The sequence below is a fragment of the Salmo salar genome, chromosome ssa25 (genome assembly GCF_905237065.1).
Source record: "Salmo salar chromosome ssa25, Ssal_v3.1, whole genome shotgun sequence".
NCBI classification, from domain to species: Eukaryota; Metazoa; Chordata; class Actinopteri; order Salmoniformes; family Salmonidae; genus Salmo; species Salmo salar.
The window spans coordinates 25,051,236-25,074,837 of NC_059466.1; the positions used below are offsets into that span (position 1 = coordinate 25,051,236).

Sequence of the window (23,602 nt, forward strand, 5' to 3'; positions counted from 1 at the left end):
CTCAGATAGCAGTACCGTAATGATAACTAATGAGTTAGAACTGGGTTTTAGTTAACCTTTTATATCACCTTTTCATACAGCGATTTTCAGCCCTATATAGAATATAAAAAAAGAAACTGACATGAGGGGGCGGCTGTATATTGTAAGAGGAGTTGCATGCGTTCTGTAAGCTCTCCTTGTCTTTATTTATTTATGCTTTAGTATGCGTTAATATATAATCTGAAATGCCCGTAGTAATAGAATACGATTAGTAGACTGCAGGGTCCCGTGTGGCTCAGTTGGTAGAGCATGGTGCTTACAACGCCAGTGTTGTGGGTTCTATTCCCACGGGGGACCAGTACGAAAAGGTATGCACTCACTACTGTATGTCGCTCTGGATAAGAGCGTCTGCTAAATGACAAAAATGTAAATGTAAATGTCCTTACTCTATATTGTGTGTGGAGGAGAGGAACAGCATGGAGGGAGAGGACATAAAGGATGAGAGGAAAAGAGAAAGAAAGGGAGAGGAGAGGAGAAGAGGAGGAAAAGAGACAATGAGATGAACAGCATGTTGAGTTCACCTGGCCAGTGCCCCATCATTCCAAACATGAGTTAACATGTGTTGTTCAGCTGGTTTAGCATGTTAAACAGTCACAGGTCACGTCACCCTTTATCCCTCTACGTTGACGTGACAGTGACAAATAAGGCTGTGTTCAAGAGAGAGAGCCATCTGCCAATCACTTCCCTGGAGGATAAGGGTTGCAGGTGTGGGTTGGAGAAAAATGTATGGGTGAAAATTGTGTTTTGATTTTGTCCCAAATGGCACCCTATTCCCTTAGAGCCTGTTCACCAAATGGCACCCTAAGTCCTACTCCCCACAGGGCTCAAGTCAAAAGTTGTACAATATATAGGGAACTGGGTGCCATTTTGTCACTAGCCACTTTGTCACCTTGTCACTAGTGTTTATAACTGTCTGGAGAAGACATGAAACCTACTGTACGAAAGCACATGCATGGTTTGTTTGTTTGCTGGCTTTGTGCAAGAGAGAGAAAAGCGAACGTCTGTTTAATGTCTCATGCATGTATTTAGGGACATGAACTCACTTTACATGAACACCATGGAGGAATGTGTCCTTCTGTTTGCGTTATTTCATTGCACCAACTCACAACAATGGCTCACGCTCCTTCCAATTTAACTGGCTCCCCTTAAATGTTTAATCAATCTATTAATCTGTTAATGTCAACACCAGGGAGGCAAACTACCCCACAAGATCTGGACGTGTTTAGAATACAGAGAACTGAATAGCTGGGCTAGGAACATCCTCTTACATTTGCTCTATAGAAACTCAAGTGCCCGTCTGTGACTGCCTCCTGGCCGCACCTTGTATACATACAGCCGTGCACACACACACACACACATGCATGCATGCTGACACACACACACACACACACACACACACACACACACACACACACACACACACACACACACACACACACACACACACACACACACACACACACCACCATATAAATCTCAGCTCGTTAATCATTTAGGGGAAGCAATTTGCAGAGCACCTGTCCCAAGCAGGAGGCTATTAGAGCCTTCAATGAGAGGAGCAAGCAGCTCTAATGACTGGCTGAGTGGAGCTTATTTGAAGACATAGGTTGTGTCCCAAATGTAACCCTATTCCCTATGTAGTGCACTACTTTTGGAACACACACATTGGTTTCTATGGCACACGTAGCAGGGAAGGCTAACTATACAACACTGTACTGTACTTTTTAGCAGAGTCCATGTTGCTCCAATAGGATGTGGTGTGTTTTGTGTGTGTGTTTTTTCTCCAGTTGATAGGGTCTACCTGGGCATGATACTGGAGGAGGGAGTGCATAATCATAATTGTAAACAATATGATGCTTCTGTAGGTAGCAGTGTTAACCAGAATAAACATACTCGTTATGGGAGGATTGGCCCTAGTGTGGTTAGCTGACTGTAGGTACAAGAAGTAGTAGAAACACTCTGAAAAAGACCAAATACTATACAGTGACTTTTGAGCAGGGACAAGTCCTTGTGACATGTATGCAACTGTTTTCCATATTTAGTTAACGTCACTTCTCACAAAGGCAGCATTGTGTTTGCACCACATCAGGGACCAGACATTTTGTCAATAATTGAAAAATGTGCTTCCCATCCAATTCATTGCCTTGAAAAGAACAGTCATATTCTCTCTCGCCTTCAGATTCTCATTACCGATTCCAGTCTTCTCCTGGGAGGATTATACACCTGAAATGGCTCTGTCACTCCCCCCCCCCCCACACACACACACACACCCACACACACACACTGTCACTTTCCTGTTCGCAGTAGATCTCAGGGTGAGCCCAGGGGACTGTGGTGCTGCGGACTGAGCATCACCAGCCCTGCGTTCGTTGTACAGTAGAAGCCTGACCAAGGACATGGACCATCAATATTATTCTGTCATCCAAACCGATAGTGACACACCAATGCTGAGTCACCACGACTGAGAATGGGGCCCAAGTTTTGTCAGTCACTTTTGAATCACCATCTATCCCCTCTGAATACGAATAGCCTCTGTGGCTCCTTTGTAATGGCAACACAGGACCATTTGTGCGTAGCTAGAATTTTCCAGAGTATGGCACAAACTACTGGAAGTGTTGTGGAGAAACACTCAGCATGCGTCAGTCAGCTATATGATAGTAACCACATAGCTATATAGGGAATAAGATGCAATTTGGGACATAACCCTAGAGACAGAATTCTCAGAGTCAATTTGTCTGTAACACCACATGTTAGTATGTTGTTAATATGTTGTTGCTACAGTTTACTGGGTAGTTACAAAGGGGTAAGGGCAGCTTAACCATCTTAGGTAAATGTCATCTATTGTATTGTGATATGTTTTTTGGTTTTGTGGTGCTATGGTTACGTTTGTGCGGGTACACTATCGTGTTTGTCTGAATTCTTCACTGATGACATCTCTTTGGATATCCCTACATGCACATGCAACCTCATTTCATTATGTTCCCTACAGAGAAGGATGGTAGGGACAAAAATCTGATTATATGTACTTCTCTTCAGTACTGAGAAGCTTAGTCACCATAAAGTTGTCCTTGTCACCCAGGATACAAATGAATGGACAACAGAGAGATAGATAGATAGATAGATAGATAGATAGATAGATAGATAGATAGATAGATAGATAGATAGATAGATAGATAGATAGATAGATAGATAGATAGATAGATAGATAGATAGATAGATAGATAGATAGATAGATACTTTACAGTGAAATGCTTGCTTACAAGCCCTTCCCAATGATGCAGAGAGAGAGAGGGAGAGAGAGTTAACAAGATACTAATACTCTTTCTTTACCAATCATACAACAAACACACAACTATTACCTCTGAGCTTTCCCTCCTTCTACGACACACTATGCTTAGGTTCATGAGTTGAAGCGTAGCACAGCGGTCTGGCGTACTGTCAGAAAGGCCTTCGCAGTAACAAAACATGAACATTCCAGTTGACATTTAGTCATCATAGCTGGGTAAATAAAGACAGTATTTACATAATGGTGAAAAAGCCCGGAGTAAAGGGATAAAACCACTTATTGAAGAGAATGTTTGTTTCTTTATCTTTTCCATCAACGTTTTTTTTGTCCAATTTCCAATGTTTAATTTGTTATGTGAAAGTTTTTTTTTACATTGCCCCCAAACTGCCACAAGATATCTTGAGTCATTTGACAGGCAAATTTGTCTGGAGGAGCATCTTGATAATAAGGTTTTGCATGACAAAAATATTTGTTTTAAATTATAAACCTGAATAAAATGTGATGCAAATCCTGAAGATGATATCAGCGTGTTTCTGTGCTTCAAATGTTTCTGTGCAGTACATGTTTCTGTGCTGTAAATGTTTCTGTGCTGCACACGTTTCTGTGCTGTAAACGTTTCTGTTCTGCACATGCCAAGTACAGGTTCGTTAATTGGTGTTGCAGACCCTGTTTTTGGCAGGCTTCAAACAGGGCTGTCTGCACACATGCACATGCAAACACGTACACACACACACACACACACACACACACACACACACACACACACACACACACACACACACACACATCCCTGCAGGTTTAACAGCAGACTAGAGCATCATGTTGTCTGTCTGTGTTACTCTATTCTGATGCTCACCCAGGCTTCTTCTCCAATGTCTGATTGGAACACTAGGGGAATCACTGAGAGGACTGTCAATAGAACTAGAATGATCATCCTCTTTCTATGGAACTGTCACTCAGGTCATTGTTACAAACAGGAGCCATGATTTCCCAGTGGTGTCAGTAGCGCCAGGTACAATGTTCTGCAAAATGACAGGCCAACACTATTAATCCACAACATGTATTTATGGTGCTTTCGATGTTTATAGATGGAGGGACTTTAAATTCTATAGAACTGAACTAGTTTGTTGATATGTGAAGACAGACTTCTAGGATTGTGTCCCTGATGGTGTTGGTTGGTAATAGCAGTATAACATTGTTCAGTCATTTCCTGGTGGATGTGTTCAGGCGGTAAACTGAACCGATTACCATTACCAGAAAGAAATCATGAATATTACACCGAAGTTCATTTCAGCACACATGGCAAATTAAAAGTATGTTACAATATTTTTGCTCTGGAGAGACTGGCACTCAACATCATGATAAGTAGACATCTGACGTTTTGTCATTCAGGTCAAAGCCTGAAGGTTATTAGGCCTATATAAAGATATCAAATATCAATTAAATATAAACTGGTTCTTTTTCTTTGTTTCATGGGATTAAAACATTTTATGAAAAGCCACCTAAGCCCTGTAGGTATGTTTTGAGCCAGCATAAACACATTTACACACATACATCCATGCACGCACCGACACACATACACACTCTTACAAGCACACACACACGCACACACACACACAGTCTTGTACAGCTAACCTTGTGGGGACACACAATTCAGTCCCATTCAAAATCCTATTTTGCCCAACCCCTAACCCTAGCTCTAACCGTAACCCGTACTCTTACCCTAACTCTAACCTTAACCCTAACCCTAAACCTAACCCTAGCTCCTAACCCTAACCCTAAAACTTACCCTAGTTCCTAACCCTAACCTGTAATTCTAACCCAAACACTAATTTTAACCTTAACCCTAAACCCCAGAGAAATAGCATTTTACCTTATGGGGACTAACAAAATGTCCCCAGTTGCTCCAATTTTTATTATTCTGGTCCCCACAAGAATAGTTAATCACGTCCACACACACATCCACACCCACCCACCCACAGCCTGTACCTGATACTGTATATCCCCCCCATCTCTCCCCCTATAGTCTTTAATTCACCAGGTGATGGAGGAGGGACCTGGGTGTAATCCGATGAGATCTGACAGCTCCTCACCTTTCACAGCAAGCAGTAATTACTAGTCTATTCACTTTCAATTTGTTGAGCTACAAATCAATGGCTGTGTTCAATGCTGCTAACATTTGTCTTCAGGGCACTCCGTTGTTGTGACAAGTTTTCATCTGTAAACACTTATTCCTGGTAAAGACTGAGGGGAATGTAAATGTCTATCTGAGACTTAACAAGCCATAGCTCATCAGTATGTAGTGTTTGTATAAATTGGCGACTTAAATGCAAACACTTTAATATGCCTTATTGTTGCAAAGAGAAAATTAAAATACCAGCTTTCCTCTGTTGCAAACTGTTACCCACTGGGTACACACTGGTTGAATCAATGTTGTTTCCAAAGTGGATAGACGTTGAATTAACGTCTGTGCCCAGTGGGTAAGTACAAATGGTGTTATTGTTTTTCTGTTATAGTGTACATCCACATTTGATTGTTTGATTGTTCCTTGTGGTAGTTTGCTATTTTGTTTCTATGCATTTTCTCTACAAGATCCAGCGACAATTACATCTGAAACACTTCTGTAATTGTGGCCAAGATGTCATATTTTATCTCCCGAAGTGTTGCGTTGAGGTACATCCTCCCCTTTCTCTTAACTCAACACTGTTGTTTGTGCCCATCTACCCTTTCTCCCTCCCTCCTTCCCTCTCTCTTCCTCTCTCACTCTGGACCAATCACCCATTCTGTCACACAGGATTTCACTTGACCCTTTTATTCATTGAGGTTAGACTGGCCTGAGTGTTAAAATCAATTTCCCAACCGCTTCCTTCCATTACCCACCATACTCTGGCCTCTGTGACCTATAGTACAAAGCATCCCAGGCCATGTCAGGTGACAGAGCTCTTAAATGGCAGCCACCCAGGGTTGGCTTTTCTTTGACGGCTGAGGAAACTCATTTCTGCACAGTTACGATTGGTTCTCAAACCTCTCCTCAGGAACTCCCAGACATTTCACAATTGTGTTGTAGCCCTGAACTAGCTCGCCTGATTCATCTATTCTAGTGCTTGATGATTAATTGTCAATCTGGTTTGCTAATTCTGGAATTGATTAAAAACATGGAATGGCTGGGGATGCCCAAGGAAATAACTACTATGCTAGATAACTACTATGCTAGAGACTGTAGGTCAAGGGTTGGCTGCTGCAACAACTATCAGAGATGAGTAAACACATTGGTTGGATGTACTAGCAACCACTGTAGAATCAACATTGTATTGTATGTTGTTGTATAGCATTTAGCTATTGCTTTGTAATGTTACACTACAACGTACCATGCTGAAATTTCAGTCAACACGTTGTTTTACACACAGAGTTTACATTAGTGTGATTCATTTTGTAACATAAATCACTCAAACTACAGTATTTCAGAGAGAGAGAGAGAGAGAGAGAGAGAGAGAGAGAGAGAGAGAGAGAGAGAGAGAGAGAGAGAGAGAGAGAGAGACAGAGAGAGAGAGAGAGAGACCATATTCCAAGCCTGGGACATGTGGAGAATAGAGTTTTCCGGGGAGGTGAAGTTTAATTTGCCCGTTGAGACCCGGGGTTTCTCCCAGCCCGCTGTGACTGATAGGCTGTGTCACAGGCAAAGGGCAGAAGGATAAGTGAAGTTGCCTTGCAGTCTAATGGAGGTCATAAAATGTAAAATAGCTCAATGATGCATTTACTGCTGTCCATAAAATAATACTCCACACAGAGTTGCTGCATGTAGTGGTGATGGACGGTCTGGGTCTCTCTCTGCCAGTGGTCCAAAAACGAACTCTGTCCTATTCATTAAAGGAGTTTAATCCTCAGAATGTGGCAGAAACTTTATGGAGTAATATGTGTGGTTGAGTCACAACAAGCCTACAGTATTTTAATGTTTATATGATTTTGTCATACATCATCATCATCATTACCTTAATCATCATCATCTTCTTCATTCAGTTAGTATGACTGGTGGGTGTTAAATGACAAACTGCCACTCACTCCTCCCAAACGCAAAATCGCAGATTTACATCCCCCAACGATCTTCAGTTGAGATGAAATATTTGTTTTTAAATCAATGTTTTATTTTCTAGACAATGTAGTGCAATGGTAATGAAAAGGGGCTGACTCCATTGGGTCCTGGTCAAAAGTAGTGAACTATATAGGGTATAGGGTGCCATTTGGAACGCAGACCAGTTTTCTCTTCTACAGAGTCCACACAATGGCCACACTCTGTCTCAGTCAATGCTATGTTCAAGTAGAGGTCATCTTTAGGACCATTTGTCCCTGTATGGTCATTCCAGGTAATAGATATCTCCACTTGTTCTGTGTTGCAGCCATTTGGACTTACAGTAGGTCATTTCAGCCATGGGGTTGTCACTGTCAGTGGTGCTGAACAAATTCAAAACGAAGAACCCTTTCTCATAGCCCAGTTATATATTCTACAAACAGATTATTATTCAGATTCCTCAAGTGTGAGGAGAAACAAAAAATGATACACCCTATGTATTCACCCAGTGGTTTTGATTTCAACCTCCTTGCTGTAGAGTAAACTTTTTAACTGAAATAACTTAATTATTTTAGCAAAGGAATTGCATGCGTATGGAAACATTAATTTCATGGTGCAGTGATGCACAACCTTCAAATACATTATTTAGTTGTGTATATGGACATATGTTTGTACAGAATCATTGACTGTTTTTTGACTGCTTTACAGTGGACAAAAAGTGACAGACATATGCTTCAGGTGCATAATCTTCTTCAGGTGTTTGAAGCTACTACTTTTAATAATTAATTTATTTTGTAGCATCTATGGGAAATCAGAAATAAAATATATTTGTACAAACTACAAAAGATTATACGAGAGAAAAGATGGCCAAATGTTTCATTGCCCATAGCCTCGACAGGAAGAGTGATACTCCCCACCCTACAGTATGCACTGTAGTGGTTCTAATACCCATTACAGTGTCCTGACTGTCACGATAAGACAGCAATTCCCCATTTTACAGACAAGCAGCATTTTGTTGTTCCGCTTTGATCACTCTGCAGGGCCAGGGCTGTCACGCTGCCAAGAGGGTTTATATGTCCTGCCTGCTGTTGTTGTTGTTGTTGTTGTTTTTATTTCTGTGATGATTATATGGCAGTACCCATTTGAAGGTGCAATCTTTCAGCTTGTTCAATTAAAAACAAATTAAGTATTCAAAAATAATTTCCTGATATAGCCAAACTGTGCTGGGTGTCCTTTTACCTCTGTTCAGTAGCGGTGTGTAGGTATAATCACCGGGGAAGCAAAGCCAGAAAAAAAGAAAACATATAACAACCTACAATACCGTTCAAAAGTTTGGGGTCACTTAGAAATGCCCTTGTTTTTGAAAGAAAAGCACATTTTTTGTCCATTAAAATAACATCAAATTGATCAGAAATACAGTGTACACATTGTTAATTTTGTAAATGACTATTGTAGCTGGAAACGGCAGATTTGTTATGGAATATCTACATCCGGCCAGCATCCCGGAGTCGCCACATTGCTGTTGACGTTGAGACTGGTGATTTGCGGGTACTATTTAATGAAGCTGCCTGTTGAGGACTTGAGAGGCGTCTGTTTCTCAAACTAGACACTCTAATGTACTTGTCCTCTTGCTCAGTTGTGCACCGGGGCCTCCCACTCCTCTTTCTATTCTGGTATGTCAGTTTGCACTGTTCTGTGAAGGGAATAGTACACAGCGTTGTATGAGACCTTCAGTTTCTTGGCAATTTCTCACATGGAATAGCCTTAATTTCTCAGAACAAGAAGAGACTGACGAGTTTCAGAAGAAAGATCTTTGTTTCTGGCCATTTTGAACCTGTAATGGAACCCACAAATGCTGATGCTCCAGATACTCAACTAGTATATTCGGATCGTTGGCAAACACAACCAACACATCACTTCTTAGACACAATGAAAGAGAGATGTGTGAATAAACCCAGTTACAGGGTTCAACAGGGTCATAGTTAAAGAATAGTTCATTTTACCTGCATTTGTGATGGGTACATTATTTTAATGTGTAACTTTAAGCTTCCAAAAAGAGGTGACTGCACCAACAGGCTCCTTGAAGCAGTTATGAACTGTCCTGTATCAACGCCAGTACGAACCACCAGAAAAACATCACTCTACCCACTGCTGTCAAACAGTTCATCCACTGCTGTCAGACTGTTCATACACTGCTGTCAGACTGTTCATCCACTGCTGTCAGACTGTTCATCCACTGCTGTCAGACTGTTCACCCACTGCTGTCAGACTGTTTACCCACTGCTGTCAGACTGTTCATCCACTGCTGTCAGACTGTTCATCCACTGCTGTCAGACTGTTCACCCACTGTTGTCAGACTGTTCATCCACTACTGTCAGACTGTTCACCCACTGCTGTCAGACTGTTCATCCACTGCTGTCAGACTGTTCATCCACTGTTGTCAGACTGTTCACCCACTGCTGTCAGACTGTTCACCCACTGCTGTCAGACTGTTTACCCACTGCTGTCAGACTGTTCATCCACTGCTGTCAGACTGTTCATCCACTGTTGTCAGACTGTTCATCCACTGCTGTCAGACTGTTCATCCACTGCTGTCAGACTGTTCACCCACTGCTGCCAGGCTGTTCATCCACTGCTGTCAGACTGTTCACCCACTGCTGTCAGGAGGAATAACGGTCTCGGGCGGTTTTTCATGTTTCGGGTTAGGCCCCTTAGTTCCAGTGAAGGGAAATCTTAACGCTACAGCATACAATGACATTCTATACGATTCTGTCCTTCCAACTTTGAGGCAACAGTTTGTGGAAGGCCCTTTCCATTGTCATCAGGATGACAATGCCGCCATACAGAAAGCGAGGTCCATACAGAAATGATTTGTCGAGATCGGTGTGGAAGAACCTGACTGGCCTGCAAAGAGCCCTGATCTCAAACTCATCGAATACCTTTGGGATGAAATGGAACGCCGACTGCAAGCCAGGCCTAATCGCCCAACATCAGTGCCCAACCTCACTAATGGTCTTGTGGCTGGTCTTGTGGTCTTGTGGTTCATCCACTGCTGTCAGACTGTTCATCCACTGCTGTCAGACTGTTCACCCACTGCTGCAAGGCTGTTCATCCACTGCTGTCAGACTGTTCATCCACTGCTGTCAGACTGTTCATCCACTGCTGTCAGACTGTTCATCCACTGCTGCCAGACAGTTCAATAACTGTAGCTCTCAAATGTTTTTTTAAAGTAATCATAATCATTTTGACAATACATTTTCAATACTATAGTTTTGTCATCAAGAAAATGAAAAGCTGCGTCATGTTTGTTTTTATATTCTGTGTTCTGTATTATTCATCTAAATTCGTTTTTGGGGGCCCTGCAGATGGGCCCTGCTGTTCACACGGTTCAACTTCTCCTTCTCGTACCAGCCGGGATCCAAGAATGTCAAGCCGGATGCACTGTCCTGCCGCTATAACCCTACAACTGCTACCCTGGAACCCGAGACCATCCTTCCCACTTCATCCCTGGGGATGGCACTCAGCTAGGGAATAGGGAAGCATGTCCGTGAGGCGCAGCATTCCCAGCCAAACCCCGGGGGGAGCCCTGATAACCGGATGTTTGTTCCCGACACTGTCCGCTCGGTGGTCTTGGAGTGGGCCCGCTCCGTGGTCCTGGAGTGGGCCCATCCTCCAGGCTGGCCTACCACCCGGGCGCCTGTCGTACCCTAGCCTTTGTGCATTAGCGCTTTTGGTGGCCTACCATGGTCCCGGTCACGTGTCCGCATTTGTCGCTGCTTGCACAGTTTGTGCACAGAACAAGACTCCTCGGCAAGCTCCGGCTGGTCTCCTCCAACCTCTGCCTGTCCCCCACCGTCCCTGGTCTCACATCTCCCTGGACTTTGTCACGGGTCTTCCCCCATCTGATGGAAACTCCGCCATCCTGACCGTGGTGGATCGGTTCTCCAAAGCTGCCCACTTCATTCCTCTCCCCAAACTTCACTCTGCCAAAGAGACGGCCCAGCTCATGGTGCAGCATGTCTTCCGGATCCATGGACTGTCCATGGACATGGTCTCCGACCGGGGTCCTCAGTTCTCATCCCAGTTCTGGAAGCTGTTCTGCACCCTCATAGGGTCGTCGGATAGCCTGTCCTCCAGGTTCCACCCCCAGTCCAACGGCCAGTCGGGGAGAGCCAACCAGGACCTCGAGACCACCCTGTGCTGCCTGGTCTCCGCCAACCCCACCACCTGGAGCCAGCAGTTTATGTGGGTCAAATATACCCTCAACACCCTTCCCTGCTCTGCCACTGGCCTGTCTCTCTTCGAGTGTTCCCTGGGGTATCAGCCCCTGCTTTTCCCTCACGGTTACTTCGACATGGTCTGCATCTGGGTCTTACCTTATCCTGATAGAAGCCAAATCCAAACTGGCTTCCTTTGAGACTTTGGTGCGCCAGGACTATTCACAGCTGACCTCACTCAGTTTAGCTCAACTCTGATTGGCTATTATTTCTAATCGTTTATAGGTCAAGGGAGGCCAAATGCTCGCTGGAAACAATGTCATACTCTTTTGACCTGACAGCATAGATAGGCTACACATACAGAAACAGAGGGGCGCTGTTTCATTAACTTGGATGCTTTCTCTGGTGAGATACATTTAGCCTCTTGCCAATTGAAGGAAATGTATGAAACACAGAGAGACAAAAGCTACATTATTTTGGATGTGTTTTTTCTATTTCTTGGTAATTTTTTCCTCCTGGCATCCATGAAAACTCACCACCTGAGGTCTGGAGAGAGGGGAGAGGGGCTCTGTCTGTCCCTGTTATCTGGTGTGGTCAGGGCCTGGTGCTACTGTCTGATTGTCTGGGGAGAGCTGTCTGGCAATGACCTGCTCTGTGGAAACAAGAGGGTCACAGTGATCGTGGAACATGACCGAACTGAGAGGGTCTGTCTCTAGTGGGTACAGTGGGTTTGTGTCCCTTCACCTTCCCAAGTCCCCAATCTGTCCTCCCTGAGCTCTTCAGGTGGAGTGCAACAGTGGACAACATACTGAGATTTATATGACACCATTACATGCTAAATACTATGTTACATGTTTTTTCTAACTGTTCATGATCAGACCCTCAGTGCCCTGTGTGTTCACTGATATGTGTCTTTCAGAAATGCTTTGATGACTGTGTCTTGTTTGAGTGAGCCAGAAGCAGTTTGATGTGTTTGATTGTACTTTCTATACAACTGTACTTTCAGCTCAAAATACAAATACACTGCAAAAGTATGTGGATACCTGCTTGTCGAACATCTTATTCCAAAATCATGGGAATTAATATTGAGTTGCCCCCCCCCCCCACCTTTGCTGCTATAACAGTCTCCACTCTTCTGGGAAGGCTTTCCACCAGATGTTGGAACATTGCTGCAGGGATTTGCTTCCATTCAGCCACAAGACCATTAGTGAGGTTGGGCACTGATGTTGGGCGATTAGGCCTGGCTTGCAGTCGGCGTTCCATTTCATCCCAAAGGTATTCGATGAGTTTGAGATCAGGGCTCTTTGCAGGCCAGTCAGGTTCTTCCAAACCGATCTCGACAAATCATTTCTGTATGGACCTCGCTTTCTGTATGGCGGCATTGTCATCCTGATGACAATGGAAAGGGCCTTCCACAAACTGTTGCCTCAAAGTTGGAAGGACAGAATCGTATAGAATGTCATTGTATGCTGTAGCGTTAAGATTTCCCTTCACTGGAACTAAGGGGCCTAACCCGAAACATGAAAAACCGCCCGAGACCGTTATTCCTCCTCCACCAAACTTTACAGTTGGCACTATGCATTCAGGCAAGCAGCGTTCTCCTGGCATCTGCCAAACCCAGATTTGTCCAGAGGACTGCTAGACAGTGAAGCGTGATTCAACACTCCAGAGAATGCTTTTCCACTGCTCCAGAGTTCAATGGCGGCAAGATTTACACCACTCCAGCCGACTCTTGGCATCGCACATGGTGATCTTAGGCTTGGAAACCCATTTCATGAAGCTCCCGACGAACAGTTCTTGTGCTGACGTTGCTTCCAGAGGATGTTTGGAACTCGGTAGTGAGGGTTACAACCGAGGAAAGATGATTTTTACTCGCTACGTGCTTCAGCACTCAGCGGTCCCCTTCTGTGAGCTTGTATGGCTTACCACTTCGCAGATAAGCTGTTATTGCTCCTAGACGTTTCCACTTCACAATAACAGCACTTACAGTTGACCGGGGAAACTCTAGCAGGGCAGAAATTTGACGAACTGACTTGTTGGAAAGGTGTCATCCTATGACGGTGCCAGGTTGAAACTCACTGAGCTCTTCAGTAAGGCCATTCTACTTCCAATGTTTGTCTATGGATATTGCATGGCTGTGTGCTCGATTATATACAGCTGTCAGCAACGGGTGTGGCTGAAATAGCCAAATCCACTAATTGGAAGGGGTGTCCACATACTTTTGTATATATGGTGTACATGCATGAAGGAAAAGTAATATAGAAAATAGTTTATTTTAATGAACTTTATGTACATAACAGTTGGATAACAAGTAGATAATGGGGGCAGGATGGTGGGGGCGGAATGGTTCTCCCTTGGAGTTAGTTTGCAGATAAAACTTCAGTGGAAACTTCAAACTGAACCCTCTTCAGTCATTCAGCATGAAAACATTGTTTTGGGGTAAAGCGTCCTCTCTTTTCAACCAAAATAAAATTATGTGGGAGGAAAATAGGTCAGCTGTTGCCTAGGACAAAAAGCTATCATGATCATGCAGCCCAGTCCCTCTTCTTTTTTGGCTGGTTTGACAGCCATGTGTGAGAAGGCAGTTCAAGGCAGAGCTAGGTTTCACATGGCCGAGATGTTAATCCAGAATAATAGTGGATGGGAGGGGTGGTTGTTGGAGGCGGTTTTCATTCAGCCATGGGCGAGCTATCTTACACCCCCATGGCTGTGAAATGCACAGATGCATTGACTTATTTGTGCAATGAGGCAGTGTAGTCATTTCTAATGTCCAAAATATCAAAACAGAAGTGCTCTTCTTAATTCTTCTGGGAAACTGGCATGGGAGGGATAGATGGGGTGTAGCCCTTTCTTTATGCAGATTCACATTCATTCATGCGTTTATGTGTATCTGTATCTGTTTTATTGTACCTTTTTAACACGTTTTGTACAATAAAAAAAATATATTCTTACTTTTCGTCAATCATACCCGCAGACACATGACTGTAACTACGGTGGCCCTAAGGCAAATAGTATCTTCCTACAAACAAGAAATAAAAGGGTTTGCAACATAAGCTCATGTTTTGTCCAAGAACATTTATAGGAAGGACTTCTAAAATACCGGTGGTCTGGTTCCTTGCTGAGGACACTGCTTGTGTAGAAAGAAGTGCACCTTCAGTATTTTACAGAGCTATGAGAGGGTTTTAAATATTAAATCAGACTGATGTTCCTCTCAAAGACACCATCCTGAGTTGTAATGATGTCCTTAAGTGAGACAAAGAGGCTTGTGTGAGATATTTTGTGGATGCAGCAAAACCAACACACACACGTAGACAGGACCCCACTCAAAGTGCTTCAAGGATGCCTTTAATTATTTAAGACATGAAATACTTATGAAGCTGATGTTTTAAGAATTATTTCTAGATCCTTTTTTCTATTTTTGTCAGGAGACCTGCTACCCTCTTTTAACCCAGTGAGTAGCAATTGTAACAGTCCCTCCAGGATTTTGCAGTGTTTTTTTTGTGACTGTTGTTGACCAAAATGCTTGATTTTGCAGCTGCTATTATGACATTTTGCATCACAATTTGTAATGACTTCATCCAATTTGTCACGAAAATGCACTGACAAGGGAAAAAGTTTGAAGACATGTTGCTTGATAGAACCATTTCATGCAGTTAAAGTGCAGTGACTGGTTAAAATTGTGAGGCCTCTTTTTGTAGTTTTATTCGACAATAGTGCAGTGATTGATAAGATTTGCAAGCCCTTGCCTAATATGTAGGGATTTGTTGATTTTGAATCAACAGAATCGGCAAAATCCTGGAGGAACTGATTATAATTTCAGATATGAACATTAATTGTGATGTCAGTTGTGCGTTATTGAAGTGTATTTTTCTGGCAATCGGTAAATATAGGTATAGCCATAACAACACACACTGAGTGTTACTTGAGGTATTTTGTAACATAAAATGTCACATTGCCAACTGACATCAACCATTTACTATGCCTTACTCAGTCAGCATTCAAAGACTGTAATCCAGCAAAACGATAGCCATGAAAATATAGCAGTCTAGTTTCGATAGTAATAACGGGTGTATCATGCATATCCCTACCACAACAGGGATGGCATATCAGGTCCTCCATTTCTCTACACAGTATTTTTTTTAAATCTCAGAACTACCAAATGTGACCGACCGGCTTGATTTGGTCTTAAAAATTTGAAATTTGAAATTGTGTTTTTTACATTGGATAAAAGTAGAGACTCAGCGCTAGAAAATGGTATATCAGCATCGTTCACACCCTCTTAAGCTTTAACCCCACACGTCTCTTTAAGGATTCACATGTGAGGCTATGTACTAAAAAACCAAACATTTCAAGACTGAAGGCTGGACGTTCAGGCTGGGCGTTAAACTCAGAGCGTTGTCAGATTGGACGTTCGTAAATTCAGAGCGTTTCGCTCTCGGAGTGTTCATAGTGCACACTGGAAGCTCTGGCCGAAAGTAAGGTTGATCTGAGCATTCTGAGCTAACAGCAGTCAAGCACCCAAGCTAACTGGTTAATGCTGGTTAGCTTGCTAGCTACTTCCAGACACAAATGAGAGAACAGCTCACTCTGACCGTTTTACTCGCCCTAGCAGAGCTGGTTAGGCTGTTTTTATGTTATCCAGAGCGTTGGTGTCTACAACTGTGCTGCTGGCAACAATATAATTACGATTTTTTGCCAACGTTTACTGACACTGGCCATATTCAACAGGTGTTGAGCGTTCGTACATTTGTCAGTTATTCTGCGCTCTGGCACACAGACGAGAGTGCTCTGAAATCGGATTAGATAGCCAGAGTGAATTTACCAGCTACGTCTGTCAACAGCTGTCACAGTGACATCATAAACATTCTATTGAAATAGTTACTTGCATAGTGGACTCTTTTGTTTAAACATGTAGCTAGCTAAACAATTAATCATTATCCCTACTCGTAACGTTACCACCCTGTATGAATCTGCAGGTAACTAACCAACCAGGTTCAATGTTAGATATCTAACATTAGGCTATAATTAGCAATGCAAATGTCTCTGAGATACAAATAATATTACTACACAGACTATACATGTAACATTAGCTAGCTAGCCAGCCAGCCAGTTAACGTTAGCTAGCTAACAGTACACTTTAACTTGAAATTAAAACAAATTTCAGACAAAGTTTGAAACGTGTAATATCTGAAAATGTAGCTAGCTAGACTCGCTTACTCGTAAACATGGATGGACGCTTCTCCCTCTCTGTCATGGATACCATGGATGCCCTTAATTTGAAGATGTAATCCGTGTTCTCTTTTTGACTCCGTCTGCATATTTGCAATTAAACGGCAGAATTTTCTACATCTCTTTAGCTATCATACTCTAATTCCACTGATTTCAAAACTCGGTCCTCCAGAAAGTGGAGAACAACACTTATGCAGTTCTACTACATGATATCTTAAAAAAAAAGCAGCGTTAGAAAGTATTACATATACATACTGACCAGCTCATATTATAGACAGAAGCATGTGTTACATAGCAGACCAATCCAAACTCATCTCTTGGCATGTCCAGCTCACTCACTATCTCAGCCAATCATGGCTAGCGGGAAGGTTGCTGACTTTTTCTGTGGCTATACCAACTAGGCTCGTAATTTAACAATTTGATTCGTATTTACAGATGGCATACAAGTTTGTTATTAAGACACATGAAAGTTAACATGTTCCAGAAGGCATTTCTGCCATAAAATTCAAAAACAAATTTAAATAAATAAAAAAATGTACGTTGAAATGGGCTCCTGTGAAGTAGTGACATGCGACATACGCCTAGATTCCTGACAGGAGTCACAAATACAGTAGCTTTTCCCCTTAGAACTACCTCTTCCATTATCTGTTCATTTTCTCATTTTCCTACCAGCTAGTGCAGGACTAAATCAGAGTCTTGGAGATAATGCAACTCTGCAAGTCCAGCAGTATCATTTATCTTTCTGCCGCTAGCTGGCCTGTAGCTTACTTCAGATCGTTGGCAAACACAACCAACGCATCACTTCTTAGACACAATGAAAGAGAGATGTGTGAATAAACCCAGTTACAGGGTTCAACAGGGTCATTGTTAAAGAATAGTTCATTTTACCTGCATTTGTGATGGTCACATTATTTTAATGTGTAACTTGAAGCTTCCTAAAAGAGGTGACTGCACCAACAGGCTCCTTGAAGCAGTTATGAACTGTCCTGTATCAACGTCAGTATGAACCACCAGAGAAAATCACTCTACCCACTGCTGTCAGACAGTTCACCCACTGCTGTCAGACTGTTCACCCACTGCTGTCAGACTGTTCACCCACTGCTGTCAGACTGTTCATCCACTGCTGTCAGACTGTTCGCCCACTGCTGTCAGACTGTTCATCCACTGCTGTCAGACTGTTCACCCACTGCTGCCAGGCTGTTCAATAACTGTAGCTCTCAAATGTTTTTTAAAGTAATGATTTTGACAATACATTTTCAATACTATAGTTTTCTCATCAAGAAAATTAAAAGCAGCATCATGTTTGTTTTTCTATTCTGTATTATGTATTATTCATCTAAATTCATTTTTTTATGCTACTTTTTTTAATTATGCATTTCTTCAGTTTTGTAAATTGTGGTTAAGAATCAATAAATTCAAACTCACCCATATCTAATATTGGTTTTTCAAATTGGGGATTTGTTTATTACTTATAAAAAACTTGGGTGAATAAATATACAAACTCAAAAAAAATCACCTGTTGAGTTTAACAAAATTATTTGTTAATCAACAATGGAACATACTGGTTGCAAGTAAGGGACAGATCGACATTTGCTGGGTGGTAGGGGCTGGTCCAACTCAAGGTGTCCTAATAAATTAAAATATATGTTCTCATGACTTCACATGATTTTACAGTTCACAGAACAGCACAAACTAGCCCTAACCAAAATATAAAGAGGAGTGGGAGGCCCCGGTGCACAACTGAGTAAGAGGACAAGGACATTAGAGTGTCTAGTTTGAGAAACAGACTCCTCACAAGTCCTCAACAGGCAGCTTCATTAAATAGTAATAACACCAGTCTCAATGTCAACAGTGAAGAGGCAACTCCAGGATGCTGGCCTTCTAGGCAGTGTTGCAAAGAAAAAGCCATATCTCAGACTGGCTAATAAAAATAAAATATTAAGATGGAAAAAAGACACTGGACAGAGGAACTCTGCCTAGAAGGCCAGCATCCCTGAGTCGCCATTTCACTGTTGACGTTGAGGCTGGTGTTTTGCGTGGACTATTTAATGAAGCTTCCATTTGAGGACTTGTGAGGCGTCTGTTTCTCAAACTAGACACTAATGTACTTGTCCTCTTGCTCAGTTGTGCACTGGGGCCTCCCACTCCTCTTTCTATTCTGGTTAGAGACAGTTTGCGCTGTTCTGTGAAGGGAGTAGTAGACAGCGTTGTACGAGCTCTTCAGTTTCTTGGCAATTTCTCGCATGGAATAGCCTTCTTTTTTGAGCTCAAGAATAGACTGATGAGTTTCAGAAGAAGTCTGTCCCAGGGGTGTGAAGGTGAACGGAAAGGCTGGAGCAATGAACCGCCCTTGCTGTCTCTGCCTGGCCGGTTCCCCTCTCTCCACTGGGATTCTCTGCCTCTAACCCTATTACAGGGGCTGAGTCACTGGCTTACTGGTGTTCTTCCATGCTGTCCCTAGGAGGGGTGCGTCACTTGAGTGGGTTGAGTCACTGATGTGGTCTTCCTGCCTGGGTTGGCGCCCCCCTTGGGTTGTGCCGTGGCGGAGATCTTTGTGGGCTATACTTGGCCTTGTCTCACGATGGTAAGTTGGTGGTTGGAGATATCCCTCCAGTGGTGTGGGGGCTGTGCTTTGGCAAAGTGGGTGGGGTTATATCCTGCCTGTTTGGCCCTGTCCGGGGGTTTCATCGGATGGGGCCACAGTGTCTCCTGACCCCTCCGGTCTCAGCCTCCAGTATTTATGCTGCAGTAGTTTATGTGTCGGGGGGCTAGGGTCAGTCTGTTACATCTGGAGTATTTCTCTTGTCTTATCTGGTGTCCTGTGTGAATTTAAATATGCTCTCTCTAATTCTCTCTTTCTTTCTCTCTTTCTTTCTTTCTCTCTCTCGGAGGACCTGAGCCCTAGGACCATGCCTCAGGACTACCTGGCATGATGACTCCTTGCTGTCCCCAGTCCACCTGGCCGTGCTGCTGCTCCAGTTTCAACTGTTCTGCCTGCGGCTATGGAACCCTGACCTGTTCACCAGACGTGCTACCTGTCCCAGACCTGCTGTCCAAGACCTGCTGGAACCCTGACCTGTTCACCGGACGTGCTACTTGTCCCAGACCTGCTGTTTTCAACTGTCTAGAGACAGCAGGAGCGGTAGAGATACTCTCAAAGATCGGCTATGAAAAAGCCAACTGACACTTACTCTTGAGTTTCTGACTTGTTGCACCCTCGACAACTACTATGATTATTATTATTTGACCCTGCTGGTCATCTATGAACATTTGAACATCTTGGCCATGTTCTGTTATAATCTCCACCCGGCACAGCCAGAAGAGGACTGGCCACCCCTCATAGCCTGGTTCCTCTCTAGGTTTCTTCCTAGGTTTTGGCCTTTCTAGGGAGTTTTTCCTAGCCACCGTGCTTCTACACCTGCATTGCTTGCTGTTTGGGGTTTTAGGCTGGGTTTCTGTAGAGCACTTTGAGATATCAGCTGGTGTAAGAAGGGCTATATAAATACATTTGATTTGATTTGAGAAGAAAATTATTTGTTTCTGGCCATTTTCAGCCTGTAATCGAACCCACAAATGCTGATGCTCCAGATACTCAACCAGTCTAAAGAAGGACCGTTTTATTGCTTCCTTAATCAGAACAACAGTTTTCAGCTGTGCTAACATAATTGCAAAATGGTTTTCTAATGATCAATCAGCCTGTTAAAATGATAAACTTGGATTAGCTAACCCAATGTGTCATTGGAACACAGGAGTGATGGTTGCTGGTAATGGGCCTCTGTACGCCTATGTAGATATTCAATAAAAAATCAGCCGTTTCCAGCTACAATAGTCATTTACAACATTAACAATGTCTACACTGTATTTCTGATCAATTTGATGTAATTAAAAAAAAAAAGTTTTTTCTTTCAAAAACAAGGACATTTCTAAGTGACCCCAAACTTTTGAACGGTAGTGTATATTACTGCCTTAATTTTTGCTGGACCCCAGGAAGAGTAGCTATTGCCTTTGCAGCAGCTAATGGGGATCCATAATAAATACAAATACAAATAAACTATGAATAATGAAATAGAACAACAGTTGCAAGGTGTTCATAACCACAGTTATAGGCTAGCCTCTCTCCTCTCATTAAGGGAGTGTTGCTGTCTAATGGAGGACCATTTGTCTTGAGAGACTAGATAGGTCGTAATGGGGATAGGATGTTAATTAATAAACAGAGCCCAGTGGTACAAGTACGTCCAATTAATAGTGCTTAACAAGCTAGAAGATGGATGACCAGAGGGCTGCGGATGGACCTGAGTTTAACACACCCAGGGTGTGTGTGTGTGTTTGTGTGTATGTGTGCGTACGTACGTGCGTGCGGTTAGGGTTAGGGCTAGGGTTAGGGTTTTTGGGGTTAAGGTTAGGGTAAGTGTTAAGGTTAGAATTAGGTTAAGGGGTAGGGTTAGGGTTAGGTTTATTTTTAGGGTTAGGAGTTAGGGAAAATAGGATTTTTAATGCTAAAAAATGTGTACTCCTCAAGACGTGTGTGTGTGTTAATGCTAGAAGCTCACATGAGAGCACTATACGTTTCCTATAGCAGGTTTGATTTACTTACTGTCACCTTCTCCCTTAGCTGTATAGCACATAAAACATTTTGAACTGTAGTAGACGTTAGATGGGTGATTACAAAAACAAATAAATATATCACAGCACTGTAATTCAGAAGCCCAAACCTTCAGAAAGCAAGAATTAACTAATATTTGGAGTGAAAAACAAAATGTCACACGGCAGTATAGGTGATGAGACTTGTCAAGTTAATTTCCACAGAATCTGCTTTGTTTTCCTCTGCACGCCCAAAGGGTAACTGAATGCTTTTTGTTCTTGTATTTTGTTACTTGACGCCTTCCTTCATGCCTCTAATTCCACACATACAGAGTGACAGCACTAATCTGACCCACCATCGTCTGGTATAACTTTCATTAATTCCTTGGTTGACCGGAAATCCTGGTTGGAGGTTTTCGGATTTCCTGCTTCCAGGATTCCTCCAACCAGGATTTTGGAATTAATTGAAAGTTTCCAGAATTTTGCAACCCTAGTAGAGACATCATGACACACACAAATACCCCTTCCCAACAATGCAGAGAGAAAAAAAATAAAACACGAGGAATAAATAAACAATGAGTCATGAAAACGTGGCTATATACACAGGGTACCAGTACTGAATTGATGTGCGAGGTAATTGAGGTAGATATGTACATATAGGTAGGGATAAAGTGCCTAGACAACAGGATAGATAATAAACAGTAACAGCAGCGTATGTGATTAGTCAAAATATTTAGTCAATGCATGTAGTCCAGGTGGCTATTGGTTAACTATTAAGCTAACTATTTAGCAGTCTTATGGCTTAGGGGTAGAAGCTGTTCAGGGTCCTGTTGGGTTCCAGAATTGGTGCATAGGTACCGCTTAGCGTGCGGTAACAGAAAGAACAGTCTATGACCTTGGGTGCTGGAGTCCTTGACAATTTTTAGGGCCTTCCTCTGACTGACACCACCTGGTATAGAGGTCCTGGATGAAATGGAGCTTTGCCCCAGTGATGTACTGGGACATAAGCATAACTATCTGTAGCGCCTTGCGGTTGGATGACAAGCAGTTTCCATACCAAGCGGTGATGCAGCCAGTCAAGATGCTCTCAATGGTGCAGCTGTAGAACTTTTTGAGGATCTGAGGGCCCATGTGAAGTCTTTTCACCCTCCTGAGAGCAAAGAGGCATTGTCATGCCCTCTTCACGAATGTGTTGGTGTGTGTGGACCATGATAATTCCTTACTGGTGTTGACACCGAGGAACTTGAAGCTGTCGACCTGCTCCACTACAGGCCCGTCCATGGGGATGGGGACATGCTCGGTTCTCTGTTTCCTGTTGTCCACGATCAGCTCCTTTGTCTTGCTGACATCGTGTACTCTGCAAACGTAATGATGGAGTTGGAGTCGTGAGTGGCCACGCAGTCATGGGTGAACAGGGAGTGCAGGAGGGGACTAAGCAAACACCTCTGAGGGACCCCCGTGTTGCTTGTCAGCAAGGCGGATGTGTTGCTGCCCACCAGGATCCAGTTGCAGAGGGAGGTGTTTAATCCCAGGGTTCTTATTTTAGTGATGAGCTTGGAGAACACTATGTTGTTCAACACTGAGCTGTAGTCAATGAACAGCACTCTCACGCAGGTGTTCCTTTTGTCCAGGTGGGAAGGGCAGTGTGGAGTGCAATAGTGATTGTGTCATTCGTGGATCTGTTGGGGCATATGTGAATTGGAGTGGGTCCAGGGTGTCTGGGATGATGGGGTTGATGTGAGCCATGACCAGCCTTTCAAAGCAATTCATGGCTAAAGATGTGAGTGCTGCGGGCGATAGTCATTTTGGCAGGTTACCTTAGTGTTCTTGGGCACAGGGACTATGATGGTCTGCTTGAAACATGTTGGTATTACAGACTGGGTCAGGGAGAGGCTGAAAATATCAGTGAAGACACTTGCCAGCTGTCAGCGCATGCTCTGTGTATGTGTCCTGGTAATCCGTCTGGCCCTTCGGCCTTGTGAATGTTAACCTGTTTAAAGGTCTCACTCACATCGGCAATGGAGTGCGTGATCACACAGTAGTCCTGAACAGCTGGTGCTCTCATGTACCATACATCACTATTGCTAGCCTCATGAGCATAAATAGTACTTAGCTCTCGTCACTGGACAGCTCAAGGCTGAGTTTCCTTTTGTAATCCGTAAAAGTTTGCAAGACATGCCACAT

At 43.1% G+C, this 23,602-nt stretch overlaps 1 non-coding gene across 1 annotated transcript; it reads left to right on the forward strand.

Moving 5' to 3' along the window:
• The first annotated feature begins 261 nt into the window (after window positions 1-261).
• Window positions 262-337, forward strand: trnav-uac (transfer RNA valine (anticodon UAC)). Its single transcript has one exon. It is a non-coding gene; the product is annotated as a tRNA-Val (tRNA).
• Window positions 338-23,602: the final 23,265 nt, after the last annotated feature.